Source organism: Amblyomma maculatum, chromosome 4, assembly GCF_055883805.1.
Source record: "Amblyomma maculatum isolate TAMU_Amacu chromosome 4, ASM5588380v1, whole genome shotgun sequence".
Classification (NCBI taxonomy): Eukaryota; Metazoa; Arthropoda; class Arachnida; order Ixodida; family Ixodidae; genus Amblyomma; species Amblyomma maculatum.
In genome coordinates, this window is record NC_139347.1 from 172,564,787 (window position 1) to 172,573,819 (window position 9,033).

The window sequence follows — 9,033 nt, forward strand, 5'->3', positions numbered from 1 at the left end:
ACATTTTTGCATCTGCATTCAATATAACACGTCCAGACTGCAGATAAATTATTTTTTTATTAAGGACCCTAGATATCGACGGTTAGGCTTTCTGACTTAAGTATTTTTTGCTAGAAGTGTTTAACGCCACTGAGATAAAGGCCATAATATGCAGGTGATCTTGTGCCGACGTTAGCGAAAAGTGTTGACTGCCTCTATGACGATGAGGTTTACAATAAATGAATAGCCACATTGCAAGGATCTGCAGACTCGAGCAGCCACTGCGAGAAGATAACAGAGGTGGGGACACAGAGAAGAATCTGGAATTGCGAGCAGGCAAGTTCTTAAGGCTTTGCTACAGCGGGCTTTATATCTATGTCACCTGGTCTTTTGCATAACTTGGTTGCGTAGTTAGCTTAGCTTAACGGTGAAACGACTAGCACCAATTGCATAGATGGAATACCCATTCGCAGGAAGAACATCACAAATGAATCAACAGGTCAAATACTTAAAGGCTGAGGCTGTGAGTCCTAATTTCTGCTTCCGCAGAATAACACTAGCGGCCTCTGTCGTGTTGCGTGGTTCACATGCGAAGGACCAGACAAGTTTTTAGGCGCTAAGCGACGTTTATTGCCACATGTTCGTCGGTGCGTAGCTGGCCGAAATGAGCCCACTAGCAGGTTGCGGAGCGCGCTTTTATTCGCTTTGCGCCTGCGCATTAGGGACTGCGGCGATACGTTGGACACCACCTCCCTCCCCTTTTATATTGGCTAATTTACCAACTTAAACTCCAGCTTGGTATCTGCCCGGTGGTCGACCGTCTCTAGTCGGGTACCGTCTTGCACCTGTCATCTGGAGTTCTTGTGAAATGGCAGGACCACTGGGGGTAGGAGTGGCGGATGTCGCCGGGTCGATGCTTGGGGAAAACGCCAGGAACTTGTATCCATGCTGGTCAGATGCCTCGAACTCCAGATCTGTGGTCCGCGCGAGCAGCTGGGTCTACTGACGATGCCAGGTGAAACTGCCTCTGGGTGTGGCAGCCTGAACAAAGGGCCCGACTGCCCCACAACAGTACAATTGGGACCCAGACTGGTCTTCCTCGATAACTGCGAGCAATCTTTTGGACATCGACTGCGCTGTCACGATCACGACGTGGGCGAGCCACGGATTGCTTGAACTGATTATATGCAATCCTTCCTCCCACCGTTGGCCTCACAACATAGAGTCGATTTCGCAGCCGTCGTCCTAGTAACAAGTTTGCTGATGGCGCACTTGTTTTATCATGGGGCGAGTTGCGATATGCAACAAACGCTTGTTAAGCCTCAGATGTAATGGTGTCCGCTCCGGTAGATTTCTACGAGCGTTTTTAAGTGCCTGAACAGCTATCTCAATTTGTCAACTGTATCATCCCAAGTAGTAGAGTGCATAACAAACACTTCCGGCCGCTCGAAGGTCTCGTTCACGACTACAAGAATCATTGCGTGCAAAACGGGACCAGCAAAATCTATATGTGCGCGCTTCCATGGTGCTGTTGGCCAAGACCAAGGAGGCAGGGGTGCTTTGCGCTGCTCGCAACGCTGCTCTTGACGACTTACGCAGGACTCGACACGGCGCTCGTGGTCCGCCTTGATGGACGGCCACCAAACGTAGCTGCGCACGATGCCTGGGTGCCCTTCATGGAGTGCGTCTAGCAGCAAGTTGCGCAAATTTGCCGGCACGATCACTCGCATCCCAGACATGCTGCAGTCTTTGTGAACTATGAGCTCGTTGAGTCTGTGAAAAAGACTGCCAATCGTTTTAAGTGACAGATGCCGGCCACCGACATTTATGAAATCTATCACTATACAAAGCAAGGGGTCCCAAACTGTTGTTCGAGCAATGCCCTGGCTTGAAGCCGGCATTGATTGCAACCGCAATGAAATAAAAGTTTCCTCGCTTTCTTGTTTTTCCGTCTTTCACCACTGATAACGGCAGGCACGAAAAGAAATCGGCTTCAGCATTCTTGCTAGATTTTCTGCTGGTAAGCTAATATCGATAAGATGACAATATGACAGCCCAGCGCTGCAAACTCGCTGCTGCGATATTTGAAACGCCGATTGTTGGGCCCAAGATTGTTTAAACCGTTTACGGAGCGTGAATGATGAGAACGAAAGACCGTAAACATAGAAATGAAACTTCTTAACACCAAATATTATCACAATAGCCTCTTTCTTTAACTGGCTCTATATCTTTTCGACATCGGTCAAGGTACGCAATGCGAAGGCGATTGGATTTGTGCTGCCATCATCCAAACATTGCTGATGACTTTGCCTTGCTAAGAAACTCCGGGGGTGAACTGCAAATAGTGATTGATGACCTAGACAGGAAAAGTAGAAAGGTAGGCTTGAAAATGATTATGCAGAAGTCTAAGGTAATGTTCAACAGCCTCGGGAAAGTTTACATTAGGTAGCGAAGTACTGGAAGTAGTAGGCGAATGTGTCTACTTAGGACAGGTAGTCAACGCAGATCCAGACCATGAAAATGAAATGAAGAATGAGATTGGGATGGAGGGCATTTGGCAAGCACTCGCAGTTTATGAGTAGCAGCTTACTGGTATCGCTCAAGAGGAAAGTATACAACAGTTGCATCTTACCTGTACTCACCTATGGGGCTGAAACGTGGAGGCTAACCAAGAGTTCTACTTAAGTTGAGGACAACCCAGAGGGCTATGGAACGAACAATGGTAGGGATAACATTAAGAGATAGGAAGCGAGCAGAGTGAGTCAGGGAAATAAGTCAAGTTACCGACATTCTAGTCAAAATTAAGAAGAAGAAATGGGCATGGGCCACGGTGTAAGAATAATTTAGGTGATGACACTGCAGCCGGCGTGCCGTCCTGGTTGTGTTCGCCGCCGGCGCTGCTTCCGTTTCCCGGCGACAGGTGGCGCTAGTAGGTGGAGGCTCTCGGATTCACGCTGCGTAGGTTATCGATGCTAAGCGTTGCTCGTTTGTCGCGCTCGATATCGGGGTATATAGAAAAGAATGCGCAGGCATGAATACAACGGGATTCTCCAGTAACAAGACTGATTATCTAAATGAATGTGCAACTGATTTCTCGACGGCGTTTTTGTAATTGCTCTGATAGCTAGCATACGTTGAAGCCAGTATATCAATCGTATTTTCTAGTTGTGCCCACCAAAGTTGGCTAATTAAAGCAAAAATAAATAAATTGTACCAGGATTTCCGGGGAAATAGCCTAAGGACAGCTAGCCAAAATGCCGTTCCGAGCTTCGGTCGTCAACCCAGTGATCTCGCGCTGTGCGCTGGCGGTGCGGCTGCCGCCGCTGCTCATCTTCCTCTTTACAAAATAAACGTCCTCAAAGCACCTTGAACCATTGCGCCTCTAGCTTACACATGTACTCGGTTACAAACTTCTCTCGACACGCAACCCCTACGCAGACTTCTGCTCAGTGTTAAGGCCATGGCGCTTATATTTTGCGCCAGTACAGCAAGCCGTGTGCATGAAGGGCATGTCACACGGTTAAATCCATCGCAACTCTCAAAGCAGTATATCTTGTGCTAGTTGTCCATGAATGGGCATAATTTTTCTATCCTACTCTGTCATTTCAAGAGAACAATGCGCGCTCTTATATAAGAAAAAGAATGTCCGACCTGAAGTAGGTCTGGTGTTGTGTACAGTGCTCTTACATTTGTGTAGAATATTAGGACTGGTATGCTGAAAGGGGGGCTGAACATATACTTTATTCGGTCACAAAACTATACATTACATGGCAAAAACTGTTTAAAACATACATTCACAATAATTTAATAAAAATTAGTACATTCTGTAAACTTGGCAACAGGATTCAGGATGAACAAAGTTTTGCAAGCTTTTTTTTCTCTTGAGCTTGTTTTTTCAAGTTCATGGTTGCAGCTTTGCAGTGCTGCCTCATTTTCATGGTTTAGAAATAGTGCAGAATTTGTGCGATGACCTCTTCTTTGTGCTGTGCACATGGAAAAGTCAAGGTCTTTGTGTCAAGCACATGCTCCACTGTTTCACAGAATACAGACTGACTGTCGGCATTTTTTGCAAAGTGCTCCTCAGCTGCTCTTAACAGCTCAAAGAGATTCACGTTGGGGTGCAACAGTCCACCCCTGCTCTTTGTGTTGGTCAGGAATGCTTCAGCAGAGCTGTTTTCCGGTATGTTAAAAGCAGACCGGCAACAATCGTACTTGTGGCTTTCATCAACTTTCGGCTCAAGAATCCAACCACATAGTGAAGAATGCAGTCAACGACTTGCGCTCTATCCTTTCCGTTTACTGCGATAACATCCTCACATTCCCAGTCCTCAGCAAGAATCAGTTTATCAAGCTTTTCTTTTAGCGGATCAATGAAGCCAGGCGAAGAGTTGCTTGTACTGGCTAGTTCGATCAGGGCTCTGAAGTCTGATGCGTCTAGTAATGGCTTCTCATCGACCACGCAGCAATTCCCAAACTCGGGAGGCCTCAGAAGGCTGTAAATGGACACTGTATTGTACAGTTGCAAAAATGTTGGCATTGAAGGATGGTCATTCTGGCTTCCAGCAAGTCTTATCTTGCCAAAGAATCTTTCGATCGGATCTTGGTTCATTTTATTTGTAAGAACGTGTCTGAACTCGTACTGATGCAAAAGAACCTCACAAAGCTCTTTAGTTGATCTCAAGGTACCTCGGAGCCCTTCAGAGGTGCTTTTTGTCGGGAACATATCTTTCGTGATATTTCCACTCTGCAACTCTTTTTCCCAGTTATCCAACCATTCTACCCCACGTGACAGAATGCCTAGGTCAGAGCCCTGCTTTGTGACACCTTCATGAGGAAACCGCCGGTTCAAGGCATCGAAAAGATTATTAAGAAACAATGTGAATTCTTGAGTGGCTTCAGTGTCTCCCAGACAGCGCACACCACGGTTTCTGTAAAATTCAATACCTGCTGCCATCGAACGACTGAACACTTGCGTGACAAGCTTTAGCCGCATCTTTTCACAGTTGCTTTGATAAATGTGGGAATGTGTTATTTTTGGACACACCTTCAGAGCTCCAACATTCGCTTGGCCTTCTTTATAAACTGCTGAATAGTCCTCCAAACCTAATCCAACGTCCCTCCTTTTTCAGGTACCTTTGTTGCAAAAGACGATTTTTGATGCATTTAAAGAGGTGTGGAGCATCAGAAAATGCAAAAAGTTTTCGTGTGGGGTCCCTTGGATGTGTGAAGGAGTTCTGGCAGGCTTCTAGTGACCCACTTATACCCAGTGTTCGCCACATAGTCCTGTTTGTCGAAGCTCCATCACAAACAAACCCATGAATTTTTGCTCCAGCTTCCTCCATAAGTAAAATTGCCTGAAGAGCAACTGTGCAAGAATAGTACCCCTCGTGGCACCTTTTGCTGCAAAAACACCTATTGGCTGAGCATAACTTTCACCAAAAGGGCAGAACATAAAAACAAGAGCATGGTCTGCAAGCTCGCTACTGTTTTCCGTCTTTGATGCCAGACCGACGTAGGTGATTGTCTTTGAGTTGACAGCCTTGCTTTTACGGACTTGCATCTCATCAAAGATGATAATACCGTGCCGCTTGAAGTCATCTTTCTTTTCAAGTTTCCTTTTTAAGGCTATGAAGAACTTACTATCGCAGCCTGTTTTAAAGCCCACCAATGAGATGTAGCGGTGTATTGTTCGTACTGAAGGCAAGGCGAGAATTTCACTCTCCATTAAGAATCTGTATCCTGCAGGTGACCTAATATGGAGGAGAAGGCAGATCAAGATCCAGTCATCTGAGTATCTTCTACCGTTTTTTGAGCGAGCTTTGCCTGCAGCTACACACTCTTTCAACACCAGCTTTTGCGCTTCAGGAAGGTTCGCTTCTCTGGAAAGGGGTTCGAGTGTTTCATTACTGATTTCTAGTAGTTTTGATTTGCAGTTAGCCAATTCTTGTTCAAGATTATGTTTTTGTTTTTGAAGCCGCACTTTTGACTTGTAGCAGGCAATCCTTGCGCGCCGCAACATTTCAATGCGGGTTTTTTTCGATGGACTGGCCGGAATGCGAATGTGTTTCAGTTGATAATTCTTTTTCTTTCGTGCAGCATAAATACGAAGTACATCTTTTAACTTAGCACATGCATTGCAACTTGTGCTCTCTTCACTAGTAGGCAACTGTTGTGCTGCCAGGTTCCACATTTGTCAATATATGCGCACTCGGGGCGTATATTATTGTACATTTCAATACAGGGACCACCTGCACACACATGCATTTCATGAAAGACCCGCACTGCACACTCTATATCAGCTAGGGAATTCATGGGCAAACCAGAACTTATGGTCTGTACGTTAACAATACGGCCATAAACAAAACATTTCACTGACAAGGAGTCATTATGTGATGTGGTTACTTCTAGTAATTTTCTATGAAAAGGCGCCTGGTTACTCTCTTTCGGCAATTCTAGCTCACTGAAAACAACAGATTTAACTCCAAATCTGTCAGAAATTTGGCTTCACTTGGGAGTTTAAGGCTATATGCACAGCATGACAGAGCGGAAATTGTCATTTGCTGTCCTCCGTCCTGGAGGAACAGGGACTCGGTGGGTCGCTGCTCTTGCGTTGGTCCATGACTTCTCTCTTGCTGCGTAGTTTTTTCGGATGAAGAAGAAACTTGTTGCTGAATGAAAAGATATGATAGAATCAAAAATGTTTATGCCGTCCCATCTAAGCCAAAGTTTCGCTTACGTCACCTATATTATGTCATTACTTCTCTTAAACAAGTCGGTGTTATATGTTTCTTGCTATTTTATTGTTTCTTATTAATCTAAAATTTTCCTGTTACGAACTTCCCCTTTAACGCTTGAACGGCGCTGAAATTAAATAAATAAATGTTCACTTTCCGGATGCCACCTAATAGTGAGCAAAGCTTATGCGATTACTAGCACACTGTGCTATTAGATGTCCAATGAGATCCTGGCTAATTAATTAAAATCAAATAACTATACTGAAGGGAAGAATCGTATCGTATTTACGATAATTTCCGCTCAGTAGTTATTGTAGAACAATATCATGATTTGTTGCGCCTAGTGAGCTTAGATGAGGCGGCTGGAGGAATGCCACCTGAATTTAAAACAGGAAATTACCTTTTCAGCTGTATGACTAGGTGCGTCGGCAGTGCATGTGCCACTCAATGTGTCAGTACCGTATTGAAAAGTATCCTCTTCTTGAAGTGGAGGGGGCGCGACGCTGTTGAAATTCAAGCGTGGCCTCTTACAAGGCGCGTCTGTTGATTCGGCATCAGAATGTTTTGAACTCGTTGTGTCAACCAGCAATAAACTTGGTGTATTTTCAACGGCCAGGTGTAGCTCTTCAGAAGCATTCGATGCTTCTGGCTGTCCTTGCTTCTTAGTCTTGTGAGAAGTCGGCGGCAGAGCCTGCCGTTTCCGCGGAGGTTTTCTCGTTTTTAGCTGCACAGTCAAGTATCCTGCGCAGTTCGGGAAAATGCTAGGCACAGCGTCGGGTGGGAGCACCGTTTTTTTGTGCGTGTAGAAGGACGTTCCTCTTGTATTCCGCGTGATATGTTGCAGAGATCACTTCATTCGGGAAGTGCTTTGCGCACACGTGGTCGGTAGGCTTCAAAACTCTATCTGCTCTCGGAATCGCCCGTCGCCACTTTTCTAAACATTCGGGTTCACGCGGAGCCTTGAAAAGCGACACACAAGGGGTACAAGTCGGATACCCCGACTTTCAATTCGGTACAAAGCACTTCTTACACATTTTGAAGCGCAGCAAGGCTGAGTGCAACTAATTGCACTCGGCGTCACATGCCGCGGCGTGGTATACGTTGAGTGAATCCCAGCAGAATACCAATCAGCCCAACAATGCACTCACTGGACTCACAGGCGCAACCAAACACTTTTCGAGAACCCACGCACACACACAGACACACACACACACACACACACACACACACACACACACACACACACACACACACACACACACACACACACACACACACACACACACACACACACACACACACACACACACACACACACACACACACGCACACACACACACACACACACACACACACGCACACGCACACGCACACGCACACGCACACGCACACACACACACACACACACACACACGAGTTTCAGCAAGTATACCCCGCGCGTGGCTTCAAAATTTCCGAACGAACGCGAGCGGGCAGCGCGGGCCCTGGGCTCCCATACTACAGCGCCATCTGTACCCTTGCGGCGAAAACTACCGCTGATTCAAGGTCATCTGCGAACACAATCTGCCCGCGCCTTCTCTCTACGGGGAGCGGCGAGTGTCAGCTCCTAAATAATTCTTACACAGTGGCATGGGCAGGACACGTAATGTGAAGAGAGGATAACCGATGGTCGCCTAGGGTAACAAACTCGATTCTAAGGGAAGGAAAGCGTAGCAGGGGGCGGCAGAAAGTTAGGTAGGCGGATGAGGTTAGGAAGTTCGCAGGGGTCAAGTGCATGCAGCTAGCACAGAACCGGGTTAAGTGGAGAAATATGGGAGAGGCCTTTGCCTTGCAGTGATTATAGTCAGGCTGATGATGATCATCCAAACAATGAGAAAGAACCGCGCCTAAACCATAGAACGAGGTATTTCATGATAGCTGCTATATATTTCACTTGTCGTAGTGCCAAAGTCGGCGGAGAGGGTAGCAAGTTGTTGATCTTAGTGAACACATCCTGGGAACAGTGATCCCAGCACCATGGGGCATTTGCGTGAAGTAACCTGAAAAATGGTTGCACCCCCATTAGTTGCTTAGGAAGGAACTTGCCGTCGAAATTGACGACTCCCAGAAACGACTGCAGCGGCTGCCTGACTTTACGGGCTGGAGCCTTTAGGAGTGCGTTAACCTTCTCTGTCGTTGCAAAAATGCCTTGTGCGTTGATTCTCTATCCGATGTAGCGAAGGTCCTGTTGAAAAAACGAACACTTCCCTTTCTTTACAATACCGCCTCTTTCTACAAGTCGTTCTAACACAGCTTCCAGGTTGACGCAATGCTCTTCGAT